This window comes from Oncorhynchus tshawytscha, unplaced genomic scaffold, assembly GCF_018296145.1.
Source record: "Oncorhynchus tshawytscha isolate Ot180627B unplaced genomic scaffold, Otsh_v2.0 Un_contig_8379_pilon_pilon, whole genome shotgun sequence".
NCBI lineage: Eukaryota > Metazoa > Chordata > Actinopteri > Salmoniformes > Salmonidae > Oncorhynchus > Oncorhynchus tshawytscha.
In genome coordinates, this window is record NW_024607530.1 from 1 (window position 1) to 23,122 (window position 23,122).

General features: G+C 42.0%; 52 non-coding genes and 10 pseudogenes across 52 annotated transcripts; all 62 read right to left on the reverse strand.

The window, feature by feature from the left end:
- LOC121842628 lies at positions 1 to 114 on the reverse strand (annotated as a pseudogene; the record flags this gene model as incomplete).
- A 235-nt stretch (positions 115 to 349) lies between these two features.
- LOC121842661 lies at positions 350 to 468 on the reverse strand. The gene has a single exon (XR_006081223.1). It is a non-coding gene; the product is annotated as a 5S ribosomal RNA (ribosomal RNA).
- A 242-nt stretch (positions 469 to 710) lies between these two features.
- On the reverse strand, positions 711 to 829 carry LOC121842663. The gene has a single exon (XR_006081225.1). It is a non-coding gene; the product is annotated as a 5S ribosomal RNA (ribosomal RNA).
- Positions 830 to 1,088: 259 nt separating this feature from the next.
- Positions 1,089 to 1,207, reverse strand: LOC121842601. The gene has a single exon (XR_006081176.1). It is a non-coding gene; the product is annotated as a 5S ribosomal RNA (ribosomal RNA).
- A 242-nt stretch (positions 1,208 to 1,449) lies between these two features.
- LOC121842664 lies at positions 1,450 to 1,568 on the reverse strand. Its single transcript, XR_006081226.1, has one exon. It is a non-coding gene; the product is annotated as a 5S ribosomal RNA (ribosomal RNA).
- A 241-nt stretch (positions 1,569 to 1,809) lies between these two features.
- Positions 1,810 to 1,928, reverse strand: LOC121842665. Its single transcript, XR_006081227.1, has one exon. It is a non-coding gene; the product is annotated as a 5S ribosomal RNA (ribosomal RNA).
- A 350-nt stretch (positions 1,929 to 2,278) lies between these two features.
- On the reverse strand, positions 2,279 to 2,397 carry LOC121842622 (annotated as a pseudogene).
- A 356-nt stretch (positions 2,398 to 2,753) lies between these two features.
- Positions 2,754 to 2,872, reverse strand: LOC121842617. Its single transcript, XR_006081192.1, has one exon. It is a non-coding gene; the product is annotated as a 5S ribosomal RNA (ribosomal RNA).
- A 356-nt stretch (positions 2,873 to 3,228) lies between these two features.
- On the reverse strand, positions 3,229 to 3,347 carry LOC121842623 (annotated as a pseudogene).
- A 259-nt stretch (positions 3,348 to 3,606) lies between these two features.
- Positions 3,607 to 3,725, reverse strand: LOC121842666. The gene has a single exon (XR_006081228.1). It is a non-coding gene; the product is annotated as a 5S ribosomal RNA (ribosomal RNA).
- A 293-nt stretch (positions 3,726 to 4,018) lies between these two features.
- On the reverse strand, positions 4,019 to 4,137 carry LOC121842620 (annotated as a pseudogene).
- Positions 4,138 to 4,397: 260 nt separating this feature from the next.
- On the reverse strand, positions 4,398 to 4,516 carry LOC121842621 (annotated as a pseudogene).
- A 244-nt stretch (positions 4,517 to 4,760) lies between these two features.
- Positions 4,761 to 4,881, reverse strand: LOC121842626 (annotated as a pseudogene).
- A 240-nt stretch (positions 4,882 to 5,121) lies between these two features.
- Positions 5,122 to 5,240, reverse strand: LOC121842619 (annotated as a pseudogene).
- A 341-nt stretch (positions 5,241 to 5,581) lies between these two features.
- LOC121842640 lies at positions 5,582 to 5,700 on the reverse strand. The gene has a single exon (XR_006081202.1). It is a non-coding gene; the product is annotated as a 5S ribosomal RNA (ribosomal RNA).
- A 245-nt stretch (positions 5,701 to 5,945) lies between these two features.
- On the reverse strand, positions 5,946 to 6,064 carry LOC121842667. Its single transcript, XR_006081229.1, has one exon. It is a non-coding gene; the product is annotated as a 5S ribosomal RNA (ribosomal RNA).
- Positions 6,065 to 6,324: 260 nt separating this feature from the next.
- On the reverse strand, positions 6,325 to 6,443 carry LOC121842651. Its single transcript, XR_006081213.1, has one exon. It is a non-coding gene; the product is annotated as a 5S ribosomal RNA (ribosomal RNA).
- Positions 6,444 to 6,689: 246 nt separating this feature from the next.
- On the reverse strand, positions 6,690 to 6,808 carry LOC121842668. Its single transcript, XR_006081230.1, has one exon. It is a non-coding gene; the product is annotated as a 5S ribosomal RNA (ribosomal RNA).
- A 242-nt stretch (positions 6,809 to 7,050) lies between these two features.
- On the reverse strand, positions 7,051 to 7,169 carry LOC121842669. Its single transcript, XR_006081231.1, has one exon. It is a non-coding gene; the product is annotated as a 5S ribosomal RNA (ribosomal RNA).
- Positions 7,170 to 7,412: 243 nt separating this feature from the next.
- Positions 7,413 to 7,531, reverse strand: LOC121842670. The gene has a single exon (XR_006081232.1). It is a non-coding gene; the product is annotated as a 5S ribosomal RNA (ribosomal RNA).
- A 242-nt stretch (positions 7,532 to 7,773) lies between these two features.
- LOC121842671 lies at positions 7,774 to 7,892 on the reverse strand. Its single transcript, XR_006081233.1, has one exon. It is a non-coding gene; the product is annotated as a 5S ribosomal RNA (ribosomal RNA).
- A 257-nt stretch (positions 7,893 to 8,149) lies between these two features.
- LOC121842662 lies at positions 8,150 to 8,268 on the reverse strand. Its single transcript, XR_006081224.1, has one exon. It is a non-coding gene; the product is annotated as a 5S ribosomal RNA (ribosomal RNA).
- A 242-nt stretch (positions 8,269 to 8,510) lies between these two features.
- LOC121842625 lies at positions 8,511 to 8,629 on the reverse strand (annotated as a pseudogene).
- Positions 8,630 to 8,868: 239 nt separating this feature from the next.
- On the reverse strand, positions 8,869 to 8,987 carry LOC121842672. The gene has a single exon (XR_006081234.1). It is a non-coding gene; the product is annotated as a 5S ribosomal RNA (ribosomal RNA).
- A 243-nt stretch (positions 8,988 to 9,230) lies between these two features.
- Positions 9,231 to 9,349, reverse strand: LOC121842674. The gene has a single exon (XR_006081236.1). It is a non-coding gene; the product is annotated as a 5S ribosomal RNA (ribosomal RNA).
- A 243-nt stretch (positions 9,350 to 9,592) lies between these two features.
- Positions 9,593 to 9,711, reverse strand: LOC121842675. The gene has a single exon (XR_006081237.1). It is a non-coding gene; the product is annotated as a 5S ribosomal RNA (ribosomal RNA).
- Positions 9,712 to 9,958: 247 nt separating this feature from the next.
- LOC121842676 lies at positions 9,959 to 10,077 on the reverse strand. Its single transcript, XR_006081238.1, has one exon. It is a non-coding gene; the product is annotated as a 5S ribosomal RNA (ribosomal RNA).
- A 242-nt stretch (positions 10,078 to 10,319) lies between these two features.
- LOC121842677 lies at positions 10,320 to 10,438 on the reverse strand. Its single transcript, XR_006081239.1, has one exon. It is a non-coding gene; the product is annotated as a 5S ribosomal RNA (ribosomal RNA).
- Positions 10,439 to 10,679: 241 nt separating this feature from the next.
- On the reverse strand, positions 10,680 to 10,798 carry LOC121842678. Its single transcript, XR_006081240.1, has one exon. It is a non-coding gene; the product is annotated as a 5S ribosomal RNA (ribosomal RNA).
- A 260-nt stretch (positions 10,799 to 11,058) lies between these two features.
- Positions 11,059 to 11,177, reverse strand: LOC121842673. The gene has a single exon (XR_006081235.1). It is a non-coding gene; the product is annotated as a 5S ribosomal RNA (ribosomal RNA).
- Positions 11,178 to 11,419: 242 nt separating this feature from the next.
- On the reverse strand, positions 11,420 to 11,538 carry LOC121842602. The gene has a single exon (XR_006081177.1). It is a non-coding gene; the product is annotated as a 5S ribosomal RNA (ribosomal RNA).
- A 241-nt stretch (positions 11,539 to 11,779) lies between these two features.
- On the reverse strand, positions 11,780 to 11,898 carry LOC121842603. The gene has a single exon (XR_006081178.1). It is a non-coding gene; the product is annotated as a 5S ribosomal RNA (ribosomal RNA).
- A 242-nt stretch (positions 11,899 to 12,140) lies between these two features.
- On the reverse strand, positions 12,141 to 12,259 carry LOC121842604. Its single transcript, XR_006081179.1, has one exon. It is a non-coding gene; the product is annotated as a 5S ribosomal RNA (ribosomal RNA).
- Positions 12,260 to 12,501: 242 nt separating this feature from the next.
- On the reverse strand, positions 12,502 to 12,620 carry LOC121842605. The gene has a single exon (XR_006081180.1). It is a non-coding gene; the product is annotated as a 5S ribosomal RNA (ribosomal RNA).
- A 242-nt stretch (positions 12,621 to 12,862) lies between these two features.
- Positions 12,863 to 12,981, reverse strand: LOC121842606. The gene has a single exon (XR_006081181.1). It is a non-coding gene; the product is annotated as a 5S ribosomal RNA (ribosomal RNA).
- A 264-nt stretch (positions 12,982 to 13,245) lies between these two features.
- LOC121842607 lies at positions 13,246 to 13,364 on the reverse strand. Its single transcript, XR_006081182.1, has one exon. It is a non-coding gene; the product is annotated as a 5S ribosomal RNA (ribosomal RNA).
- Positions 13,365 to 13,607: 243 nt separating this feature from the next.
- Positions 13,608 to 13,726, reverse strand: LOC121842624 (annotated as a pseudogene).
- Positions 13,727 to 13,968: 242 nt separating this feature from the next.
- LOC121842608 lies at positions 13,969 to 14,087 on the reverse strand. Its single transcript, XR_006081183.1, has one exon. It is a non-coding gene; the product is annotated as a 5S ribosomal RNA (ribosomal RNA).
- A 242-nt stretch (positions 14,088 to 14,329) lies between these two features.
- LOC121842609 lies at positions 14,330 to 14,448 on the reverse strand. Its single transcript, XR_006081184.1, has one exon. It is a non-coding gene; the product is annotated as a 5S ribosomal RNA (ribosomal RNA).
- A 259-nt stretch (positions 14,449 to 14,707) lies between these two features.
- Positions 14,708 to 14,826, reverse strand: LOC121842618. Its single transcript, XR_006081193.1, has one exon. It is a non-coding gene; the product is annotated as a 5S ribosomal RNA (ribosomal RNA).
- A 250-nt stretch (positions 14,827 to 15,076) lies between these two features.
- Positions 15,077 to 15,195, reverse strand: LOC121842610. The gene has a single exon (XR_006081185.1). It is a non-coding gene; the product is annotated as a 5S ribosomal RNA (ribosomal RNA).
- A 260-nt stretch (positions 15,196 to 15,455) lies between these two features.
- Positions 15,456 to 15,574, reverse strand: LOC121842629. Its single transcript, XR_006081194.1, has one exon. It is a non-coding gene; the product is annotated as a 5S ribosomal RNA (ribosomal RNA).
- Positions 15,575 to 15,821: 247 nt separating this feature from the next.
- LOC121842611 lies at positions 15,822 to 15,940 on the reverse strand. The gene has a single exon (XR_006081186.1). It is a non-coding gene; the product is annotated as a 5S ribosomal RNA (ribosomal RNA).
- Positions 15,941 to 16,200: 260 nt separating this feature from the next.
- LOC121842633 lies at positions 16,201 to 16,319 on the reverse strand. Its single transcript, XR_006081195.1, has one exon. It is a non-coding gene; the product is annotated as a 5S ribosomal RNA (ribosomal RNA).
- Positions 16,320 to 16,561: 242 nt separating this feature from the next.
- Positions 16,562 to 16,680, reverse strand: LOC121842634. Its single transcript, XR_006081196.1, has one exon. It is a non-coding gene; the product is annotated as a 5S ribosomal RNA (ribosomal RNA).
- Positions 16,681 to 16,922: 242 nt separating this feature from the next.
- Positions 16,923 to 17,041, reverse strand: LOC121842612. Its single transcript, XR_006081187.1, has one exon. It is a non-coding gene; the product is annotated as a 5S ribosomal RNA (ribosomal RNA).
- Positions 17,042 to 17,283: 242 nt separating this feature from the next.
- LOC121842635 lies at positions 17,284 to 17,402 on the reverse strand. Its single transcript, XR_006081197.1, has one exon. It is a non-coding gene; the product is annotated as a 5S ribosomal RNA (ribosomal RNA).
- Positions 17,403 to 17,661: 259 nt separating this feature from the next.
- On the reverse strand, positions 17,662 to 17,780 carry LOC121842636. The gene has a single exon (XR_006081198.1). It is a non-coding gene; the product is annotated as a 5S ribosomal RNA (ribosomal RNA).
- Positions 17,781 to 18,022: 242 nt separating this feature from the next.
- On the reverse strand, positions 18,023 to 18,141 carry LOC121842637. Its single transcript, XR_006081199.1, has one exon. It is a non-coding gene; the product is annotated as a 5S ribosomal RNA (ribosomal RNA).
- A 260-nt stretch (positions 18,142 to 18,401) lies between these two features.
- LOC121842638 lies at positions 18,402 to 18,520 on the reverse strand. The gene has a single exon (XR_006081200.1). It is a non-coding gene; the product is annotated as a 5S ribosomal RNA (ribosomal RNA).
- A 246-nt stretch (positions 18,521 to 18,766) lies between these two features.
- LOC121842639 lies at positions 18,767 to 18,885 on the reverse strand. The gene has a single exon (XR_006081201.1). It is a non-coding gene; the product is annotated as a 5S ribosomal RNA (ribosomal RNA).
- A 262-nt stretch (positions 18,886 to 19,147) lies between these two features.
- Positions 19,148 to 19,266, reverse strand: LOC121842641. Its single transcript, XR_006081203.1, has one exon. It is a non-coding gene; the product is annotated as a 5S ribosomal RNA (ribosomal RNA).
- A 242-nt stretch (positions 19,267 to 19,508) lies between these two features.
- LOC121842642 lies at positions 19,509 to 19,627 on the reverse strand. The gene has a single exon (XR_006081204.1). It is a non-coding gene; the product is annotated as a 5S ribosomal RNA (ribosomal RNA).
- Positions 19,628 to 19,869: 242 nt separating this feature from the next.
- LOC121842643 lies at positions 19,870 to 19,988 on the reverse strand. The gene has a single exon (XR_006081205.1). It is a non-coding gene; the product is annotated as a 5S ribosomal RNA (ribosomal RNA).
- Positions 19,989 to 20,248: 260 nt separating this feature from the next.
- Positions 20,249 to 20,367, reverse strand: LOC121842644. The gene has a single exon (XR_006081206.1). It is a non-coding gene; the product is annotated as a 5S ribosomal RNA (ribosomal RNA).
- A 261-nt stretch (positions 20,368 to 20,628) lies between these two features.
- LOC121842645 lies at positions 20,629 to 20,747 on the reverse strand. Its single transcript, XR_006081207.1, has one exon. It is a non-coding gene; the product is annotated as a 5S ribosomal RNA (ribosomal RNA).
- Positions 20,748 to 20,993: 246 nt separating this feature from the next.
- Positions 20,994 to 21,112, reverse strand: LOC121842646. Its single transcript, XR_006081208.1, has one exon. It is a non-coding gene; the product is annotated as a 5S ribosomal RNA (ribosomal RNA).
- A 246-nt stretch (positions 21,113 to 21,358) lies between these two features.
- Positions 21,359 to 21,477, reverse strand: LOC121842647. Its single transcript, XR_006081209.1, has one exon. It is a non-coding gene; the product is annotated as a 5S ribosomal RNA (ribosomal RNA).
- Positions 21,478 to 21,736: 259 nt separating this feature from the next.
- Positions 21,737 to 21,855, reverse strand: LOC121842648. The gene has a single exon (XR_006081210.1). It is a non-coding gene; the product is annotated as a 5S ribosomal RNA (ribosomal RNA).
- Positions 21,856 to 22,115: 260 nt separating this feature from the next.
- On the reverse strand, positions 22,116 to 22,232 carry LOC121842631 (annotated as a pseudogene).
- Positions 22,233 to 22,492: 260 nt separating this feature from the next.
- Positions 22,493 to 22,611, reverse strand: LOC121842649. The gene has a single exon (XR_006081211.1). It is a non-coding gene; the product is annotated as a 5S ribosomal RNA (ribosomal RNA).
- Positions 22,612 to 22,840: 229 nt separating this feature from the next.
- Positions 22,841 to 22,959, reverse strand: LOC121842650. Its single transcript, XR_006081212.1, has one exon. It is a non-coding gene; the product is annotated as a 5S ribosomal RNA (ribosomal RNA).
- Positions 22,960 to 23,122: the final 163 nt, after the last annotated feature.

Sequence of the window (23,122 nt, forward strand, 5' to 3'; positions counted from 1 at the left end):
ACATCACCTGGTATTCCCAGGAAGTCTCCCATCCAAGTACTAACCAGGCCCGACCCTGCTTAGCTTCCGAGATCAGACGAGATCAGGCGTACTCAGGCCGGTGTGGTCGTAAGCAAGAAACTATTTCTTGGTGCACTATGTAAAGTGAAAGTGAGTCTGATTAACAGCTGTTGCATTTTCACCATTTAGATAAGCATCTTTGTGTCACTCAAAAAGTGGAAGAAATTGCATATACTGCAGCCATAATTTGTAGCTGTTGGATGAAATACAAACTAAACTTGCTTACTTATTTCAAAGCAAGGGCACATATTTCAGCCTTGTGGGAAAAAACGGACAAAGAGTTGACAAAAGCTTACATCACCTGGTATTCCCAGGAAGTCTCCCATCCAAGTACTAACCAGGCCCGACCCTGCTTAGCTTCCGAGATCAGACGAGATCAGGCGTACTCAGGCCGGTGTGGTCGTAAGCAAGAAACTATTTCTTGGTGCACTATGTAAAGTGAAAGTGAGTCTGATTAACAGCTGTTGCATTTTCACCATTTAGATAAGCATCTTTGTGTCACTCAAAAAGTGGAAGAAATTGCATATACTGCAGCCATAATTTGTAGCACAGATTGTTGGATGAAATACAAACTAAACTTGCTTACTTATTTCAAAGCAAGGGCACATATTTCAGCCTTGTGGGAAAAAACGGACAAAGAGTTGACAAAAAGCTTACATCACCTGGTATTCCCAGGAAGTCTCCCATCCAAGTACTAACCAGGCCCGACCCTGCTTAGCTTCCGAGATCAGACGAGATCAGGCGTACTCAGGCCGGTGTGGTCGTAAGCAAGAAACTATTTCTTGGTGCACTATGTAAAGTGAAAGTGAGTCTGATTAACAGCTGTTGCATTTTCACCATTTAGATAAGCATCTTTGTGTCACTCAAAAAGTGGAAGAAATTGCATATACTGCAGCCATAATTTGTAGCACAGATTGTTGGATGAAATACAAACTAAACTTGCTTACTTATTTCAAAGCAAGGGCACATATTTCAGCCTTGTGGGAATAAACGGACAAAGAGTTGAAATTCCACAAGGCAGTGACAAAAGCTTACAGCACCTGGTATTCCCAGGAAGTCTCCCATCCAAGTACTAACCAGGCCCGACCCTGCTTAGCTTCCGAGATCAGACGAGATCAGGCGTACTCAGGCCGGTGTGGTCGTAAGCAAGAAACTATTTCTTGGTGCACTATGTAAAGTGAAAGTGAGTCTGATTAACAGCTGTTGCATTTTCACCATTTAGATAAGCATCTTTGTGTCACTCAAAAAGTGGAAGAAATTGCATATACTGCAGCCATAATTTGTAGCACAGATTGTTGGATGAAATACAAACTAAACTTGCTTACTTATTTCAAAGCAAGGGCACATATTTCAGCCTTGTGGGAAAAAACGGACAAAGAGTTGACAAAAAGCTTACATCACCTGGTATTCCCAGGAAGTCTCCCATCCAAGTACTAACCAGGCCCGACCCTGCTTAGCTTCCGAGATCAGACGAGATCAGGCGTACTCAGGCCGGTGTGGTCGTAAGCAAGAAACTATTTCTTGGTGCACTATGTAAAGTGAAAGTGAGTCTGATTAACAGCTGTTGCATTTTCACCATTTAGATAAGCATCTTTGTGTCACTCAAAAAGTGGAAGAAATTGCATATACTGCAGCCATAATTTGTAGCACAGATTGTTGGATGAAATACAAACTAAACTTGCTTCTTATTTCAAAGCAAGGGCACATATTTCAGCCTTGTGGGAAAAAACGGACAAAGAGTTGACAAAAAGCTTACATCACCTGGTATTCCCAGGAAGTCTCCCATCCAAGTACTAACCAGGCCCGACCCTGCTTAGCTTCCGAGATCAGACGAGATCAGGCGTACTCAGGCCGGTGTGGTCGTAAGCAAGAAACTATTTCTTGGTGCACTATGTAAAGTGAAAGTGAGTCTGATTAACAGCTGTTGCATTTTCACCATTTAGATAAGCATCTTTGTGTCACTCAAAAAGTGGAAGAAATTGCATATACTGCAGCCATAATTTGTAGCACAGATTGTTGGATGAAATACAAACTAAACTTGCTTACTTATTTCAAAGCAAGGGCACATATTTCAGCCTTGTGGGAATAAACGGACAAAGAGTTGAAAGATTGTTGGATGAAATACAAACTAAACTTGCTTACTTATTTCAAAGCAAGGGCACATATTTCAGCCTTGTGGGAATACAAAGAGTTGAAATTCCACAAGGCAGTGACAAAAAGCTTACAGCACCTGGTATTCCCAGGAAGTTTCCCATCCAAGTACTAACCAGGCCCGACCCTGCTTAGCTTCTGAGATCAGACGAGATCAGGCGTACTCAGGCCGGTGTGGTCGTAAGGGAGAAATTATCTCTTGGTGCACTATGTAAAGTGAAAGTGAGTCTGATTAACAGCTGTTGCATTTTCACCATTTAGATAAGCATCTTTGTGTCACTCAAAAAGTGGAAGAAATTGCATATACTGCAGCCATAATTTGTAGCACAGATTGTTGGATGAAATACAAACTAAACTTGCTTACTTATTTCAAAGCAAGGGCACATATTTCAGCCTTGTGGGAATAAACGGACAAAGAGTTGAAAGATTGTTGGATGAAATACAAACTAAACTTGCTTAATTATTTCAAAGCAAGGGCACATATTTCAGCCTTGTGGGAATAAACGGACAAAGAGTTGAAATTCCACAAGGCAGTGACAAAAAGCTTACAGCACCTGGTATTCCCAGGAAGTCTCCCATCCAAGTACTAACCAGGCCCGACCCTGCTTAGCTTCCGAGATCAGACGAGATCAGGGGTACTCAGGCCGGTGTGGTCGTAAGCGAGAAATTATCTCTTGGTGCACTATGTAAAGTGAAAGTGAGTCTGATTAACAGCTGTTGCATTTTCACCATTTAGATAAGCATCTTTGTGTCACTCAAAAAGTGGAAGAAATTGCATATACTGCAGCCATAATTTGTAGCACAGATTGTTGGATGAAATACAAACTAAACTTGCTTACTTATTTCAAAGCAAGGGCACATATTTCAGCCTTGTGGGAATAAACGGACAAAGAGTTGAAAGATTGTTGGATGAAATACAAACTAAACTTGCTTACTTATTTCAAAGCAAGGGCACATATTTCAGCCTTGTGGGAATAAACGGACAAAGAGTTGAAATTCCACAAGGCAGTGACAAAAAGCTTACAGCACCTGGTATTCCCAGGAAGTTTCCCATCCAAGTACTAACCAGGCCCGACCCTGCTTAGCTTCTGAGATCAGACGAGATCAGGCGTACTCAGGCCGGTGTGGTCGTAAGGAGAAACTATCTCTTGGTGCACTATGTAAAGTGAAAGTGAGTCTGATTAACAGCTGTTGCATTTTCACCATTTAGATAAGCATCTTTGTGTCACTCAAAAAGTGGAAGAAATTGCATATACTGCAGCCATAATTTGTAGCACAGATTGTTGGATGAAATACAAACTAAACTTGCTTACTTATTTCAAAGCAAGGGCACATATTTCAGCCTTGTGGGAATAAACGGACAAAGAGTTGAAATTCCACAAGGCAGTGACAAAAAGCTTACATCACCTGGTATTCCCAGGAAGTCTCCCATCCAAGTACTAACCAGGCCCGACCCTGCTTAGCTTCCGAGATCAGACGAGATCAGGCGTACTCAGGCCGGTGTGGTCGTAAGCAAGAAACTATCTCTTGGTGCACTATGTAAAGTGAAAGTGAGTCTGATTAACAGCTGTTGCATTTTCACCATTTAGATAAGCATCTTTGTGTCACTCAAAAAGTGGAAGAAATTGCATATACTGCAGCCATAATTTGTAGCACAGATTGTTGGATGAAATACAAACTAAACTTGCTTACTTATTTCAAAGCAAGGGCACATATTTCAGCCTTGTGGGAATAAACGGACAAAGAGTTGAAACTTAATTAAGCAAGGCAGCCTTGTGGGAATAAACGGACAAAGAGTTGAAATTCCACCTTACAGCACCTGGTATTCCCAGGAAGTCTCCCATCCAAGTACTAACCAGGCCCGACCCTGCTTAGCTTCCGAGATCAGACGAGATCAGGCGTACTCAGGCCGGTGTGGTCGTAAGCGAGAAACTATCTCTTGGTGCACTATGTAAAGTGAAAGTGAGTCTGATTAACAGCTGTTGCATTTTCACCATTTAGATAAGCATCTTTGTGTCACTCAAAAAGTGGAAGAAATTGCATATACTGCAGCCATAATTTGTAGCACAGATTGTTGGATGAAATACAAACTAAACTTGCTTACTTATTTCAAAGCAAGGGCACATATTTCAGCCTTGTGGGAATAAACGGACAAAGAGTTGAAATTCCACAAGGCAGTGACAAAAAGCTTACAGCACCTGGTATTCCCAGGAAGTCTCCCATCCAAGTACTAACCAGGCCCGACCCTGCTTAGCTTCCGAGATCAGACGAGATCAGGCGTACTCAGGCCGGTGTGGTCGTAAGGGAGAAACTATCTCTTGGTGCACTATGTAAAGTGAAAGTGAGTCTGATTAACAGCTGTTGCATTTTCACCATTTAGATAAGCATCTTTGTGTCACTCAAAAAGTGGAAGAAATTGCATATACTGCAGCCATAATTTGTAGCACAGATTGTTGGATGAAATACAAACTAAACTTGCTTACTTATTTCAAAGCAAGGGCACATATTTCAGCCTTGTGGGAATAAACGGACAAGAGTTGTTGACAAAAAGCTTACATTTCACCTGGTATTCCCAGGAAGTCTCCCATCCAAGTACTAACCAGGCCCGACCCTGCTTAGCTTCCGAGATCAGACGAGATCAGGCGTACTCAGGCCGGTGTGGTCGTAAGCGAGAAACTATTTCTTGGTGCACTATGTAAAGTGAAAGTGAGTCTGATTAACAGCTGTTGCATTTTCACCATTTAGATAAGCATCTGTGTCACTCAAAAAGTGGAAGAAATTGCATATACTGCAGCCATAATTTGTAGCACAGATTGTTGGATGAAATACAAACTAAACTTGCTTACTTATTTCAAAGCAAGGGCACATATTTCAGCCTTGTGGGAAAAAACGGACAAAGAGTTGACAAAAAGCTTACATCACCTGGTATTCCCAGGAAGTCTCCCATCCAAGTACTAACCAGGCCCGACCCTGCTTAGCTTCCGAGATCAGACGAGATCAGGCGTACTCAGGCCGGTGTGGTCGTAAGAAAGAAACTTTCTTGGTGCACTATGTAAAGTGAAAGTGAGTCTGATTAACAGCTGTTGCATTTTCACCATTTAGATAAGCATCTTTGTGTCACTCAAAAAGTGGAAGAAATTGCATATACTGCAGCCATAATTTGTAGCACAGATTGTTGGATGAAATACAAACTAAACTTGCTTACTTATTTCAAAGCAAGGGCACATATTTCAGCCTTGTGGGAATAAACGGACAAAGATTGTTGGATGAAATACAAACTAAACTTGCTTACTTATTTCAAAGCAAGGGCACATATTTCAGCCTTGTGGGAAAAAACGGACAAAGAGTTGAAAACAAGGCAGTGACAAAAAGCTTACAGCACCTGGTATTCCCAGGAAGTCTCCCATCCAAGTACTAACCAGGCCCGACCCTGCTTAGCTTCCGAGATCAGACGAGATCAGGCGTACTCAGGCCGGTGTGGTCGTAAGCAAGAAACTATTTCTTGGTGCACTATGTAAAGTGAAAGTGAGTCTGATTAACAGCTGTTGCATTTTCACCATTTAGATAAGCATCTTTGTGTCACTCAAAAAGTGGAAGAAATTGCATATACTGCAGCCATAATTTGTAGCACAGATTGTTGGATGAAATACAAACTAAACTTGCTTACTTATTTCAAAGCAAGGGCACATATTTCAGCCTTGTGGGAAAAAAAAACGGACAAAGAGTTGACAAAAAGCTTACATCACCTGGTATTCCCAGGAAGTCTCCCATCCAAGTACTAACCAGGCCCGACCCTGCTTAGCTTCCGAGATCAGACGAGATCAGGCGTACTCAGGCCGGTGTGGTCGTAAGCAAGAAACTATTTCTTGGTGCACTATGTAAAGTGAAAGTGAGTCTGATTAACAGCTGTTGCATTTTCACCATTTAGATAAGCATCTTTGTGTCACTCAAAAAGTGGAAGAAATTGCATATACTGCAGCCATAATTTGTAGCACAGATTGTTGGATGAAATACAAACTAAACTTGCTTACTTATTTCAAAGCAAGGGCACATATTTCAGCCTTGTGGGAATAAACGGACAAAGAGTTGAAATTCCACAAGGCAGTGACAAAAAGCTTACAGCACCTGGTATTCCCAGGAAGTCTCCCATCCAAGTACTAACCAGGCCCGACCCTGCTTAGCTTCCGAGATCAGACGAGATCAGGCGTACTCAGGCCGGTGTGGTCGTAAGCAAGAAACTATTTCTTGGTGCACTATGTAAAGTGAAAGTGAGTCTGATTAACAGCTGTTGCATTTTCACCATTTAGATAAGCATCTTTGTGTCACTCAAAAAGTGGAAGAAATTGCATATACTGCAGCCATAATTTGTAGCACAGATTGTTGGATGAAATACAAACTAAACTTGCTTACTTATTTCAAAGCAAGGGCACATATTTCAGCCTTGTGGGAAAAAACGGACAAAGAGTTGAGTTGACAAAAGCTTACATCACCTGGTATTCCCAGGAAGTCTCCCATCCAAGTACTAACCAGGCCCGACCCTGCTTAGCTTCCGAGATCAGACGAGATCAGGCGTACTCAGGCCGGTGTGGTCGTAAGCAAGAAACTATTTCTTGGTGCACTATGTAAAGTGAAAGTGAGTCTGATTAACAGCTGTTGCATTTTCACCATTTAGATAAGCATCTTTGTGTCACTCAAAAAGTGGAAGAAATTGCATATACTGCAGCCATAATTTGTAGCACAGATTGTTGGATGAAATACAAACTAAACTTGCTTACTTATTTCAAAGCAAGGGCACATATTTCAGCCTTGTGGGAAAAAACGGACAAAGAGTTGACAAAAAGCTTACATCACCTGGTATTCCCAGGAAGTCTCCCATCCAAGTACTAACCAGGCCCGACCCTGCTTAGCTTCCGAGATCAGACGAGATCAGGCGTACTCAGGCCGGTGTGGTCGTAAGCAAGAAACTATTTCTTGGTGCACTATGTAAAGTGAAAGTGAGTCTGATTAACAGCTGTTGCATTTTCACCATTTAGATAAGCATCTTTGTGTCACTCAAAAAGTGGAAGAAATTGCATATACTGCAGCCATAATTTGTAGCACAGATTGTTGGATGAAATACAAACTAAACTTGCTTACTTATTTCAAAGCAAGGGCACATATTTCAGCCTTGTGGGAAAAAAACGGACAAAGAGTTGACAAAAAGCTTACATCACCTGGTATTCCCAGGAAGTCTCCCATCCAAGTACTAACCAGGCCCGACCCTGCTTAGCTTCCGAGATCAGACGAGATCAGGCGTACTCAGGCCGGTGTGGTCGTAAGCAAGAAACTATTTCTTGGTGCACTATGTAAAGTGAAAGTGAGTCTGATTAACAGCTGTTGCATTTTCACCATTTAGATAAGCATCTTTGTGTCACTCAAAAAGTGGAAGAAATTGCATATACTGCAGCCATAATTTGTAGCACAGATTGTTGGATGAAATACAAACTAAACTTGCTTACTTATTTCAAAGCAAGGGCACATATTTCAGCCTTGTGGGAAAAAACGGACAAAGAGTTGACAAAAAGCTTACATCACCTGGTATTCCCAGGAAGTCTCCCATCCAAGTACTAACCAGGCCCGACCCTGCTTAGCTTCCGAGATCAGACGAGATCAGGCGTACTCAGGCCGGTGTGGTCGTAAGCAAGAAACTATTTCTTGGTGCACTATGTAAAGTGAAAGTGAGTCTGATTAACAGCTGTTGCATTTTCACCATTTAGATAAGCATCTTTGTGTCACTCAAAAAGTGGAAGATGCATATACTGCAGCCATAATTTGTAGCACAGATTGTTGGATGAAATACAAACTAAACTTGCTTACTTATTTCAAAGCAAGGGCACATATTTCAGCCTTGTGGGAAAAAAACGGACAAAGAGTTGAAATTCCACAAGGCAGTGACAAAAGCTTACAGCACCTGGTATTCCCAGGAAGTCTCCCATCCAAGTACTAACCAGGCCCGACCCTGCTTAGCTTCCGAGATCAGACGAGATCAGGCGTACTCAGGCCGGTGTGGTCGTAAGCAAGAAACTATTTCTTGGTGCACTATGTAAAGTGAAAGTGAGTCTGATTAACAGCTGTTGCATTTTCACCATTTAGATAAGCATCTTTGTGTCACTCAAAAAGTGGAAGAAATTGCATATACTGCAGCCATAATTTGTAGCACAGATTGTTGGATGAAATACAAACTAAACTTGCTTACTTATTTCAAAGCAAGGGCACATATTTCAGCCTTGTGGGAAAAAACGGACAAAGAGTTGACAAAAAGCTTACATCACCTGGTATTCCCAGGAAGTCTCCCATCCAAGTACTAACCAGGCCCGACCCTGCTTAGCTTCCGAGATCAGACGAGATCAGGCGTACTCAGGCCGGTGTGGTCGTAAAGAAACTATTTCTTGGTGCACTATGTAAAGTGAAAGTGAGTCTGATTAACAGCTGTTGCATTTTCACCATTTAGATAAGCATCTTTGTGTCACTCAAAAAGTGGAAGAAATTGCATATACTGCAGCCATAATTTGTAGCACAGATTGTTGGATGAAATACAAACTAAACTTGCTTACTTATTTCAAAGCAAGGGCACATATTTCAGCCTTGTGGGAAAAAACGGACAAAGAGTTGACAAAAAGCTTACATCACCTGGTATTCCCAGGAAGTCTCCCATCCAAGTACTAACCAGGCCCGACCCTGCTTAGCTTCCGAGATCAGACGAGATCAGGCGTACTCAGGCCGGTGTGGTCGTAAGCAAGAAAACTATTTCTTGGTGCACTATGTAAAGTGAAAGTGAGTCTGATTAACAGCTGTTGCATTTTCACCATTTAGATAAGCATCTTTGTGTCACTCAAAAAGTGGAAGAAATTGCATATACTGCAGCCATAATTTGTAGCACAGATTGTTGGATGAAATACAAACTAAACTTGCTTACTTATTTCAAAGCAAGGGCACATATTTCAGCCTTGTGGGAAAAAACGGACAAAGAGTTGACAAAAAGCTTACATCACCTGGTATTCCCAGGAAGTCTCCCATCCAAGTACTAACCAGGCCCGACCCTGCTTAGCTTCCGAGATCAGACGAGATCAGGCGTACTCAGGCCGGTGTGGTCGTAAGCAAGAAACTATTTCTTGGTGCACTATGTAAAGTGAAAGTGAGTCTGATTAACAGCTGTTGCATTTTCACCATTTAGATAAGCATCTTTGTGTCACTCAAAAAGTGGAAGAAATTGCATATACTGCAGCCATAATTTGTAGCACAGTTGTTGTTGGATGAAATACAAACTAAACTTGCTTACTTATTTCAAAGCAAGGGCACATATTTCAGCCTTGTGGGAAAAAACGGACAAAGAGTTTGAAAAAGCTTACATCACCTGGTATTCCCAGGAAGTCTCCCATCCAAGTACTAACCAGGCCCGACCCTGCTTAGCTTCCGAGATCAGACGAGATCAGGCGTACTCAGGCCGGTGTGGTCGTAAGCAAGAAACTATTTCTTGGTGCACTATGTAAAGTGAAAGTGAGTCTGATTAACAGCTGTTGCATTTTCACCATTTAGATAAGCATCTTTGTGTCACTCAAAAAGTGGAAGAAATTGCATATACTGCAGCCATAATTTGTAGCACAGATTGTTGGATGAAATACAAACTAAACTTGCTTACTTATTTCAAAGCAAGGGCACATATTTCAGCCTTGTGGGAATAAAAAAAACGGACAAAGAGTTGACAAAAAGCTTACATCACCTGGTATTCCCAGGAAGTCTCCCATCCAAGTACTAACCAGGCCCGACCCTGCTTAGCTTCCGAGATCAGACGAGATCAGGCGTACTCAGGCCGGTGTGGTCGTAAGCAAGAAACTATTTCTTGGTGCACTATGTAAAGTGAAAGTGAGTCTGATTAACAGCTGTTGCATTTTCACCATTTAGATAAGCATCTTTGTGTCACTCAAAAAGTGGAAGAAATTGCATATACTGCAGCCATAATTTGTAGCACAGATTGTTGGATGAAATACAAACTAAACTTGCTTACTTATTTCAAAGCAAGGGCACATATTTCAGCCTTGTGGGAAAAAACGGACAAAGAGTTGACAAAAAGCTTACATCACCTGGTATTCCCAGGAAGTCTCCCATCCAAGTACTAACCAGGCCCGACCCTGCTTAGCTTCCGAGATCAGACGAGATCAGGCGTACTCAGGCCGGTGTGGTCGTAAGCAAGAAACTATTTCTTGGTGCACTATGTAAAGTGAAAGTGAGTCTGATTAACAGCTGTTGCATTTTCACCATTTAGATAAGCATCTTTGTGTCACTCAAAAAGTGGAAGAAATTGCATATACTGCAGCCATAATTTGTAGCACAGATTGTTGGATGAAATACAAACTAAACTTGCTTACTTATTTCAAAGCAAGGGCACATATTTCAGCCTTGTGGGAAAAAACGGACAAAGAGTTGACAAAAGCTTACATCACCTGGTATTCCCAGGAAGTCTCCCATCCAAGTACTAACCAGGCCCGACCCTGCTTAGCTTCCGAGATCAGACGAGATCAGGCGTACTCAGGCCGGTGTGGTCGTAAGCAAGAAACTATTTCTTGGTGCACTATGTAAAGTGAAAGTGAGTCTGATTAACAGCTGTTGCATTTTCACCATTTAGATAAGCATCTTTGTGTCACTCAAAAAGTGGAAGAAATTGCATATACTGCAGCCATAATTTGTAGCACAGATTGTTGGATGAAATACAAACTAAACTTGCTTACTTATTTCAAAGCAAGGGCACATATTTCAGCCTTGTGGGAAAAAACGGACAAAGAGTTGAAATTCCACAAGGCAGTGACAAAAAGCTTACAGCACCTGGTATTCCCAGGAAGTCTCCCATCCAAGTACTAACCAGGCCCGACCCTGCTTAGCTTCCGAGATCAGACGAGATCAGGCGTACTCAGGCCGGTGTGGTCGTAAGCAAGAAACTATTTCTTGGTGCACTATGTAAAGTGAAAGTGAGTCTGATTAACAGCTGTTGCATTTTCACCATTTAGATAAGCATCTTTGTGTCACTCAAAAAGTGGAAGAAATTGCATATACTGCAGCCATAATTTGTAGCACAGATTGTTGGATGAAATACAAACTAAACTTGCTTACTTATTTCAAAGCAAGGGCACATATTTCAGCCTTGTGGGAAAAAACGGACAAAGAGTTGACAAAAAGCTTACATCACCTGGTATTCCCAGGAAGTCTCCCATCCAAGTACTAACCAGGCCCGACCCTGCTTAGCTTCCGAGATCAGACGAGATCAGGCGTACTCAGGCCGGTGTGGTCGTAAGCAAGAAACTATTTCTTGGTGCACTATGTAAAGTGAAAGTGAGTCTGATTAACAGCTGTTGCATTTTCACCATTTAGATAAGCATCTTTGTGTCACTCAAAAAGTGGAAGAAATTGCATATACTGCAGCCATAATTTGTAGCACAGATTGTTGGATGAAATACAAACTAAACTTGCTTACTTATTTCAAAGCAAGGGCACATATTTCAGCCTTGTGGGAAAAAACGGACAAAGAGTTGACAAAAGCTTACATCACCTGGTATTCCCAGGAAGTCTCCCATCCAAGTACTAACCAGGCCCGACCCTGCTTAGCTTCCGAGATCAGACGAGATCAGGCGTACTCAGGCCGGTGTGGTCGTAAGCAAGAAACTATTTCTTGGTGCACTATGTAAAGTGAAAGTGAGTCTGATTAACAGCTGTTGCATTTTCACCATTTAGATAAGCATCTTTGTGTCACTCAAAAAGTGGAAGAAATTGCATATACTGCAGCCATAATTTGTAGCACAGATTGTTGGATGAAATACAAACTAAACTTGCTTACTTATTTCAAAGCAAGGGCACATATTTCAGCCTTGTGGGAAAAAACGGACAAAGAGTTGACAAAAAGCTTACATCACCTGGTATTCCCAGGAAGTCTCCCATCCAAGTACTAACCAGGCCCGACCCTGCTTAGCTTCCGAGATCAGACGAGATCAGGCGTACTCAGGCCGGTGTGGTCGTAAGCAAGAAACTATTTCTTGGTGCACTATGTAAAGTGAAAGTGAGTCTGATTAACAGCTGTTGCATTTTCACCATTTAGATAAGCATCTTTGTGTCACTCAAAAAGTGGAAGAAATTGCATATACTGCAGCCATAATTTGTAGCACAGATTGTTGGATGAAATACAAACTAAACTTGCTTACTTATTTCAAAGCAAGGGCACATATTTCAGCCTTGTGGGAAAAAACGGACAAAGAGTTGACAAAAAGCTTACATCACCTGGTATTCCCAGGAAGTCTCCCATCCAAGTACTAACCAGGCCCGACCCTGCTTAGCTTCCGAGATCAGACGAGATCAGGCGTACTCAGGCCGGTGTGGTCGTAAGCAAGAAACTATTTCTTGGTGCACTATGTAAAGTGAAAGTGAGTCTGATTAACAGCTGTTGCATTTTCACCATTTAGATAAGCATCTTTGTGTCACTCAAAAAGTGGAAGAAATTGCATATACTGCAGCCATAATTTGTAGCACAGATTGTTGGATGAAATACAAACTAAACTTGCTTACTTATTTCAAAGCAAGGGCACATATTTCAGCCTTGTGGGAAAAAACGGACAAAGAGTTGACAAAAAGCTTACATCACCTGGTATTCCCAGGAAGTCTCCCATCCAAGTACTAACCAGGCCCGACCCTGCTTAGCTTCCGAGATCAGACGAGATCAGGCGTACTCAGGCCGGTGTGGTCGTAAGCAAGAAACTATTTCTTGGTGCACTATGTAAAGTGAAAGTGAGTCTGATTAACAGCTGTTGCATTTTCACCATTTAGATAAGCATCTTTGTGTCACTCAAAAAGTGGAAGAAATTGCATATACTGCAGCCATAATTTGTAGCACAGATTGTTGGATGAAATACAAACAAACTAAACTTGCTTACTTATTTCAAAGCAAGGGCACATATTTCAGCCTTGTGGGAAAAAACGGACAAAGAGTTGAAATTCCACAAGGCAGTGACAAAAAGCTTACAGCACCTGGTATTCCCAGGAAGTCTCCCATCCAAGTACTAACCAGGCCCGACCCTGCTTAGCTTCCGAGATCAGACGAGATCAGGCGTACTCAGGCCGGTGTGGTCGTAAGCAAGAAACTATTTCTTGGTGCACTATGTAAAGTGAAAGTGAGTCTGATTAACAGCTGTTGCATTTTCACCATTTAGATAAGCATCTTTGTGTCACTCAAAAAGTGGAAGAAATTGCATATACTGCAGCCATAATTTGTAGCACAGATTGTTGGATGAAATACAAACTAAACTTGCTTACTTATTTCAAAGCAAGGGCACATATTTCAGCCTTGTGGGAAAAAAACGGACAAAGAGTTGACAAAAAGCTTACATCACCTGGTATTTCCAGGAAGTCTCCCATCCAAGTACTAACCAGGCCCGACCCTGCTTAGCTTCCGAGATCAGACGAGATCAGGCGTACTCAGGCCGGTGTGGTCGTAAGCAAGAAACTATTTCTTGGTGCACTATGTAAAGTGAAAGTGAGTCTGATTAACAGCTGTTGCATTTTCACCATTTAGATAAGCATCTTTGTGTCACTCAAAAAGTGGAAGAAATTGCATATACTGCAGCCATAATTTGTAGCACAGATTGTTGGATGAAATACAAACTAAACTTGCTTACTTATTTCAAAGCAAGGGCACATATTTCAGCCTTGTGGGAAAAAACGGACAAAGAGTTGACAAAAAGCTTACATCACCTGGTATTCCCAGGAAGTCTCCCATCCAAGTACTAACCAGGCCCGACCCTGCTTAGCTTCCGAGATCAGACGAGATCAGGCGTACTCAGGCCGGTGTGGTCGTAAGCGAGAAACTATTTCTTGGTGCACTATGTAAAGTGAAAGTGAGTCTGATTAACAGCTGTTGCATTTTCACCATTTAGATAAGCATCTTTGTGTCACTCAAAAAGTGGAAGAAATTGCATATACTGCAGCCATAATTTGTAGCACAGATTGTTGGATGAAATACAAACTAAACTTGCTTACTTATTTCAAAGCAAGGGCACATATTTCAGCCTTGTGGGAAAAAACGGACAAAGAGTTGACAAAAAGCTTACATCACCTGGTATTCCCAGGAAGTCTCCCATCCAAGTACTAACCAGGCCCGACCCTGCTTAGCTTCCGAGATCAGACGAGATCAGGCGTACTCAGGCCGGTGTGGTCGTAAGCGAGAAACTATTTCTTGGTGCACTATGTAAAGTGAAAGTGAGTCTGATTAACAGCTGTTGCATTTTCACCATTTAGATAAGCATCTTTGTGTCACTCAAAAAGTGGAAGAAATTGCATATACTGCAGCCATAATTTGTAGCACAGATTGTTGGATGAAATACAAACTAAACTTGCTTACTTATTTCAAAGCAAGGGCACATATTTCAGCCTAGTGGGAAAAACGGACAAAGAGTTGAAATTCCACAAGGCAGTGACAAAAAGCTTACAGCACCTGGTATTCCCAGGAAGTCTCCCATCCAAGTACTAACCAGGCCCGACCCTGCTTAGCTTCCGAGATCAGACGAGATCAGGCGTACTCAGGCCGGTGTGGTCGTAAGCGAGAAACTATTTCTTGGTGCACTATGTAAAGTGAAAGTGAGTCTGATTAACAGCTGTTGCATTTTCACCATTTAGATAAGCATCTTTGTGTCACTCAAAAAGTGGAAGAAATTGCATATACTGCAGCCATAATTTGTAGCACAGATTGTTGGATGAAATACAAACTAAACTTGCTTACTTATTTCAAAGCAAGGGCACATATTTCAGCCTTGTGGGAAAAACGGAAAAAACGGACAAAGAGTTGACAAAAAGCTTACATCACCTGGTATTCCCAGGAAGTCTCCCATCCAAGTACTAACCAGGCCCGACCCTGCTTAGCTTCCGAGATCAGACGAGATCAGGCGTACTCAGGCCGGTGTGGTCGTAAGCGAGAAACTATTTCTTGGTGCACTATGTAAAGTGAAAGTGAGTCTGATTAACAGCTGTTGCATTTTCACCATTTAGATAAGCATCTTTGTGTCACTCAAAAAGTGGAAGAAATTGCATATACTGCAGCCATAATTTGTAGCACAGATTGTTGGATGAAATACAAACTAAACTTGCTTACTTATTTCAAAGCAAGGGCACATATTTCAGCCTTGTGGGAAAAAACGGACAAAGAGTTGAAATTCCACAAGGCAGTGACAAAAAGCTTACAGCACCTGGTATTCCCAGGAAGTCTCCCATCCAAGTACTAACCAGGCCCGACCCTGCTTAGCTTCCGAGATCAGACGAGATCAGGCGTACTCAGGCCGGTGTGGTCGTAAGCAAGAAACTATTTCTTGGTGCACTATGTAAAGTGAAAGTGAGTCTGATTAACAGCTGTTGCATTTTCACCATTTAGATAAGCATCTTTGTGTCACTCAAAAAGTGGAAGAAATTGCATATACTGCAGCCATAATTTGTAGCACAGATTGTTGGATGAAATACAAACTAAACTTGCTTACTTATTTCAAAGCAAGGGCACATATTTCAGCCTTGTGGGAAAAAAAAAAACGGACAAAGAGTTGACAAAAAGCTTACATCACCTGGTATTCCCAGGAAGTCTCCCATCCAAGTACTAACCAGGCCCGACCCTGCTTAGCTTCCGAGATCAGACGAGATCAGGCGTACTCAGGCCGGTGTGGTCGTAAGCGAGAAACTATTTCTTGGTGCACTATGTAAAGTGAAAGTGAGTCTGATTAACAGCTGTTGCATTTTCACCATTTAGATAAGCATCTTTGTGTCACTCAAAAAGTGGAAGAAATTGCATATACTGCAGCCATAATTTGTAGCACAGATTGTTGGATGAAATACAAACTAAACTTGCTTACTTATTTCAAAGCAAGGGCACATATTTCAGCCTTGTGGGAAAAAACGGACAAAGAGTTGAAATTCCACAAGGCAGTGACAAAAAGCTTACAGCACCTGGTATTCCCAGGAAGTCTCCCATCCAAGTACTAACCAGGCCCGACCCTGCTTAGCTTCCGAGATCAGACGAGATCAGGCGTACTCAGGCCGGTGTGGTCGTAAGCGAGAAACTATTTCTTGGTGCACTATGTAAAGTGAAAGTGAGTCTGATTAACAGCTGTTGCATTTTCACCATTTAGATAAGCATCTTTGTGTCACTCAAAAAGTGGAAGAAATTGCATATACTGCAGCCATAATTTGTAGCACAGATTGTTGGATGAAATACAAACTAAACTTGCTTACTTATTTCAAAGCAAGGGCACATATTTCAGCCTTGTGGGAAAAAACGGACAAAGAGTTGACAAAAAGCTTACAGCACCTGGTATTCCCAGGAAGTCTCCCATCCAAGTACTAACCAGGCCCGACCCTGCTTAGCTTCCGAGATCAGACGAGATCAGGCGTACTCAGGCCGGTGTGGTCGTAAGCGAGAAACTATTTCTTGGTGCACTATGTAAAGTGAAAGTGAGTCTGATTAACAGCTGTTGCATTTTCACCATTTAGATAAGCATCTTTGTGTCACTCAAAAAGTGGAAGAAATTGCATATACTGCAGCCATAATTTGTAGCACAGATTGTTGGATGAAATACAAACTAAACTTGCTTACTTATTTCAAAGCAAGGGCACATATTTCAGCCTTGTGGGAAAAAACGGACAAAGAGTTGACAAAAAGCTTACATCACCTGGTATTCCCAGGAAGTCTCCCATCCAAGTACTAACCAGGCCCGACCCTGCTTAGCTTCCGAGATCAGACGAGATCAGGCGTACTCAGGCCGGTGTGGTCGTAAGCGAGAAACTATTTCTTGGTGCACTATGTAAAGTGAAAGTGAGTCTGATTAACAGCTGTTGCATTTTCACCATTTAGATAAGCATCTTTTTGTCACTCAAAAAGTGGAAGAAATTGCATATACTGCAGCCATAATTTGTAGCACAGATTGTTGGATGAAATACAAACTAAACTTGCTTACTTATTTCAAAGCAAGGGCACATATTTCAGCCTTGTGGGAAAAAACGGACAAAGAGTTGACAAAAAGCTTACAGCACCTGGTATTCCCAGGAAGTCTCCCATCCAAGTACTAACCAGGCCCGACCCTGCTTAGCTTCCGAGATCAGACGAGATCAGGCGTACTCAGGCCGGTGTGGTCGTAAGCGAGAAACTATTTCTTGGTGCACTATGTAAAGTGAAAGTGAGTCTGATTAACAGCTGTTGCATTTTCACCATTTAGATAAGCATCTTTGTGTCACTCAAAAAGTGGAAGAAATTGCATATACTGCAGCCATAATTTGTAGCACAGATTGTTGGATGAAATACAAACTAAACTTGCTTACTTATTTCAAAGCAAGGGCACATATTTCAGCCTAGTGGGAAAAACGGACAAAGAGTTGAAATTCCACAAGGCAGTGACAAAAAGCTTACAGCACCTGGTATTCCCAGGAAGTCTCCCATCCAAGTACTAACCAGGCCCGACCCTGCTTAGCTTCCGAGATCAGACGAGATCAGGCGTACTCAGGCCGGTGTGGTCGTAAGCGAGAAACTATTTCTTGGTGCACTATGTAAAGTGAAAGTGAGTCTGATTAACAGCTGTTGCATTTTCACCATTTAGATAAGCATCTTTGTGTCACTCAAAAAGTGGAAGAAATTGCATATACTGCAGCCATAATTTGTAGCACAGATTGTTGGATGAAATACAAACTAAACTTGCTTACTTATTTCAAAGCAAGGGCACATATTTCAGCCTTGTGGGAAAAAACGGACAAAGAGTTGACAAAAAGCTTACAGCACCTGGTATTCCCAGGAAGTCTCCCATCCAAGTACTAACCAGGCCCGACCCTGCTTAGCTTCCGAGATCAGACGAGATCAGGCGTACTCAGGCCGGTGTGGTCGTAAGCGAGAAACTATTTCTTGGTGCACTATGTAAAGTGAAAGTGAGTCTGATTAACAGCTGTTGCATTTTCACCATTTAGATAAGCATCTTTGTGTCACTCAAAAAGTGGAAGAAATTGCATATACTGCAGCCATAATTTGTAGCACAGATTGTTGGATGAAATACAAACTAAACTTGCTTACTTATTTCAAAGCAAGGGCACATATTTCAGCCTTGTGGGAAAAAACGGACAAAGAGTTGAAATTCCACAAGGCAGTGACAAAAAGCTTACAGCACCTGGTATTCCCAGGAAGTCTCCCATCCAAGTACTAACCAGGCCCGACCCTGCTTAGCTTCCGAGATCAGACGAGATCAGGCGTACTCAGGCCGGTGTGGTCGTAAGCGAGAAACTATCTCTTGGTGCACTATGTAAAGTGAAAGTGAGTCTGATTAACAGCTGTTGCATTTTCACCATTTAGATAAGCATCTTTGTGTCACTCAAAAGTGGAAGAAATTGCATATACTGCAGCCATAATTTGTAGCACAGATTGTTGGATGAAATACAAACTAAACTTGCTTACTTATTTCAAAGCAAGGGCACATATTTCAGCCTTGTGGGAAAAAAAAAAACGGACAAAGAGTTGACAAAAAGCTTACAGCACCTGGTATTCCCAGGAAGTCTCCCATCCAAGTACTAACCAGGCCCGACCCTGCTTAGCTTCCGAGATCAGACGAGATCAGGCGTACTCAGGCCGGTGTGGTCGTAAGCGAAAGAAACTATTTCTTGGTGCACTATGTAAAGTGAAAGTGAGTCTGATTAACAGCTGTTGCATTTTCACCATTTAGATAAGCATCTTTGTGTCACTCAAAAAGTGGAAGAAATTGCATATACTGCAGCCATAATTTGTAGCACAGATTGTTGGATGAAATACAAACTAAACTTGCTTACTTATTTCAAAGCAAGGGCACATATTTCAGCCTTGTGGGAAAAAACGGACAAAGAGTTGAAATTCCACAAGGCAGTGACAAAAAGCTTACAGCACCTGGTATTCCCAGGAAGTCTCCCATCCAAGTACTAACCAGGCCCGACCCTGCTTAGCTTCCGAGATCAGACGAGATCAGGCGTACTCAGGCCGGTGTGGTCGTAAGCGAGAAACTATCTCTTGGTGCACTATGTAAAGTGAAAGTGAGTCTGATTAACAGCTGTTGCATTTTCACCATTTAGATAAGCATCTTTGTGTCACTCAAAAAGTGGAAGAAATTGCATATACTGCAGCCATAATTTGTAGCACAGATTGTTGGATGAAATACAAACTAAACTTGCTTACTTATTTCAAAGCAAGGGCACATATTTCAGCCTTGTGGGAAAAAACGGACAAAGAGTTGACAAAAAGCTTACAGCACCTGGTATTCCCAGGAAGTCTCCCATCCAAGTACTAACCAGGCCCGACCCTGCTTAGCTTCCGAGATCAGACGAGATCAGGCGTACTCAGGCCGGTGTGGTCGTAAGCGAGAAACTATTTCTTGGTGCACTATGTAAAGTGAAAGTGAGTCTGATTAACAGCTGTTGCATTTTCACCATTTAGATAAGCATCTTTGTGTCACTCAAAAAGTGGAAGAAATTGCATATACTGCAGCCATAATTTGTAGCACAGATTGTTGGATGAAATACAAACTAAACTTGCTTACTTATTTCAAAGCAAGGGCACATATTTCAGCCTTGTGGGAAAAAACGGACAAAGAGTTGACAAAAAGCTTACAGCACCTGGTATTCCCAGGAAGTCTCCCATCCAAGTACTAACCAGGCCCGACCCTGCTTAGCTTCCGAGATCAGACGAGATCAGGCGTACTCAGGCCGGTGTGGTCGTAAGCGAGAAACTATCTCTTGGTGCACTATGTAAAGTGAAAGTGAGTCTGATTAACAGCTGTTGCATTTTCACCATTTAGATAAGCATCTTTGTGTCACTCAAAAAGTGGAAGAAATTGCATATACTGCAGCCATAATTTGTAGCACAGATTGTTGGATGAAATACAAACTAAACTTGCTTACTTATTTCAAAGCAAGGGCACATATTTCAGCCTTGTGGGAAAAAACGGACAAAGAGTTGAAATTCCACAAGGCAGTGACAAAAAGCTTACAGCACCTGGTATTCCCAGGAAGTCTCCCATCCAAGTACTAACCAGGCCCGACCCTGCTTAGCTTCCGAGATCAGACGAGATCAGGCGTACTCAGGCCGGTGTGGTCGTAAGCGAGAAACTATCTCTTGGTGCACTATGTAAAGTGAAAGTGAGTCTGATTAACAGCTGTTGCATTTTCACCATTTAGATAAGCATCTTTGTGTCACTCAAAAAGTGGAAGAAATTGCATATACTGCAGCCATAATTTGTAGCACAGATTGTTGGATGAAATACAAACTAAACTTGCTTACTTATTTCAAAGCAAGGGCACATATTTCAGCCTTGTGGGAAAAAAACGGACAAAGAGTTGAAATTCCACAAGGCAGTGACAAAAAGCTTACAGCACCTGGTATTCCCAGGAAGTCTCCCATCCAAGTACTAACCAGGCCCGACCCTGCTTAGCTTCCGAGATCAGACGAGATCAGGCGTACTCAGGCCGGTGTGGTCGTAAGCGTAAGAGAAACTATCTCTTGGTGCACTATGTAAAGTGAAAGTGAGTCTGATTAACAGCTGTTGCATTTTCACCATTTAGATAAGCATCTTTGTGTCACTCAAAAAGTGGAAGAAATTGCATATACTGCAGCCATAATTTGTAGCACAGATTGTTGGATGAAATACAAACTAAACTTGCTTACTTATTTCAAAGCAAGGGCACATATTTCAGCCTTGTGGGAAAAAACGGACAAAGAGTTGACAAAAAGCTTACAGCACCTGGTATTCCCAGGAAGTCTCCCATCCAAGTACTAACCAGGCCCGACCCTGCTTAGCTTCCGAGATCAGACGAGATCAGGCGTACTCAGGCCGGTGTGGTCGTAAGCGAGAAACTATCTCTTGGTGCACTATGTAAAGTGAAAGTGAGTCTGATTAACAGCTGTTGCATTTTCACCATTTAGATAAGCATCTTTGTGTCACTCAAAAAGTGGAAGAAATTGCATATACTGCAGCCATAATTTGTAGCACAGATTGTTGGATGAAATACAAACTAAACTTGCTTACTTATTTCAAAGCAAGGGCACATATTTCAGCCTTGTGGGAAAAAAAAAACGGACAAAGAGTTGACAAAAAGCTTACAGCACCTGGTATTCCCAGGAAGTCTCCCATCCAAGTACTAACCAGGCCCGACCCTGCTTAGCTTCCGAGATCAGACGAGATCAGGCGTACTCAGGCCGGTGTGGTCGTAAGCGAGAAACTATCTCTTGGTGCACTATGTAAAGTGAAAGTGAGTCTGATTAACAGCTGTTGCATTTTCACCATTTAGATAAGCATCTTTGTGTCACTCAAAAAGTGGAAGAAATTGCATATACTGCAGCCATAATTTGTAGCACAGATTGTTGGATGAAATACAAACTAAACTTGCTTACTTATTTCAAAGCAAGGGCACATATTTCAGCCTTGTGGGAAAAACGGACAAAGAGTTGAAATTCCACAAGGCAGTGACAAAAAGCTTACAGCACCTGGTATTCCCAGGAAGTCTCCCATCCAAGTACTAACCAGGCCCGACCCTGCTTAGCTTCCGAGATCAGACGAGATCAGGCGTACTCAGGCCGGTGTGGTCGTAAGCGAGAAACTATCTCTTGGTGCACTATGTAAAGTGAAAGTGAGTCTGATTAACAGCTGTTGCATTTTCACCATTTAGATAAGCATCTTTGTGTCACTCAAAAAGTGGAAGAAATTGCATATACTGCAGCCATAATTTGTAGCACAGATTGTTGGATGAAATACAAACTAAACTTGCTTACTTATTTCAAAGCAAGGGCACATATTTCAGCCTTGTGGGAAAAAACGGACAAAGAGTTGAAATTCCACAAGGCAGTGACAAAAAGCTCAGCACCACCTATTCCCAGGAAGTCTCCCATCCAAGTACTAACCAGGCCCGACCCTGCTTAGCTTCCGAGATCAGACGAGATCAGGCGTACTCAGGCCGGTGTGGTCGTAAGCGAGAAACTATCTCTTGGTGCACTATGTAAAGTGAAAGTGAGTCTGATTAACAGCTGTTGCATTTTCACCATTTAGATAAGCATCTTTGTGTCACTCAAAAAGTGGAAGAAATTGCATATACTGCAGCCATAATTTGTAGCACAGATTGTTGGATGAAATACAAACTAAACTTGCTTACTTATTTCAAAGCAAGGGCACATATTTCAGCCTTGTGGGAAAAAACGGACAAAGAGTTGAAATTCCACAAGGCAGTGACAAAAAGCTTACAGCACCTGGTATTCCCAGGAAGTCTCCCATCCAAGTACTAACCAGGCCCGACCCTGCTTAGCTTCCGAGATCAGACGAGATCAGGCGTACTCAGGCCGGTGTGGTCGTAAGCGAGAAAGTGAAAGTGAGTCTGATTAACAGCTGTTGCATTTTCACCATTTAGATAAGCATCTTTGTGTCACTCAAAAAGTGGAAGAAATTGCATATACTGCAGCCATAATTTGTAGCACAGATTGTTGGATGAAATACAAACTAAACTTGCTTACTTATTTCAAAGCAAGGGCACATATTTCAGCCTTGTGGGAATAAACGGACAAAGAGTTGACAAAGAGTTGACAAAAAGCTTACAGCACCTGGTATTCCCAGGAAGTCTCCCATCCAAGTACTAACCAGGCCCGACCCTGCTTAGCTTCCGAGATCAGACGAGATCAGGCGTACTCAGGCCGGTGTGGTCGTAAGCGAGAAACTATCTCTTGGTGCACTATGTAAAGTGAAAGTGAGTCTGATTAACAGCTGTTGCATTTTCACCATTTAGATAAGCATCTTTGTGTCACTCAAAAAGTGGAAGAAATTGCATATACTGCAGCCATAATTTGTAGCACAGATTGTTGGATGAAATACAA